The sequence below is a fragment of the Bison bison genome, unplaced genomic scaffold (assembly GCF_000754665.1).
Source record: "Bison bison bison isolate TAMUID 2011002044 unplaced genomic scaffold, Bison_UMD1.0 scf7180017864181, whole genome shotgun sequence".
Classification (NCBI taxonomy): Eukaryota; Metazoa; Chordata; class Mammalia; order Artiodactyla; family Bovidae; genus Bison; species Bison bison.
The window spans coordinates 6,272,527-6,272,774 of NW_011494753.1; the positions used below are offsets into that span (position 1 = coordinate 6,272,527).

Below are 248 nucleotides of genomic sequence, written 5' to 3' on the forward strand. Positions count from 1 at the left end.
GGGAGGGCTGGGATCTTACCACTGACCTTCATCCCCTCTGGCCGGGGTAGCAAGGCTAGGGTGCCTGGGGCAGCCCAAGGCTTCAGCTCCAGCCTGGAGATCTGCTTCTTGTCACATGCTTCTTATTTATTTTTGCAAACTGCCCTGGTTCGGGTCCAGCTGCAGATGCCTTACCTCCCATTCTTTGCCTCCGTGTGCCATCTTGCATTTATTAATAAAACATGCAAGCTGGGGGTGGGGGGGGGGAG

General features: G+C 55.6%; 1 protein-coding gene and 1 pseudogene across 3 annotated transcripts in view; both read right to left on the reverse strand.

Moving 5' to 3' along the window:
* The window catches only part of NRG4 (neuregulin 4), a 121,148-nt gene extending 120,980 nt beyond the window's left edge, over positions 1 to 168 (reverse strand). For all 3 annotated transcript variants that reach the window (XR_825556.1, XM_010843292.1, XM_010843293.1), the window contains exon 1: positions 27 to 168. The gene's annotated coding sequence lies outside the window, so the exon portion shown is untranslated. The remainder of the gene's footprint in view (positions 1 to 26) is intronic.
* The window catches only part of LOC104991044, a 73,879-nt pseudogene that overhangs the window by 36,540 nt on the left and 37,091 nt on the right, over positions 1 to 248 (reverse strand).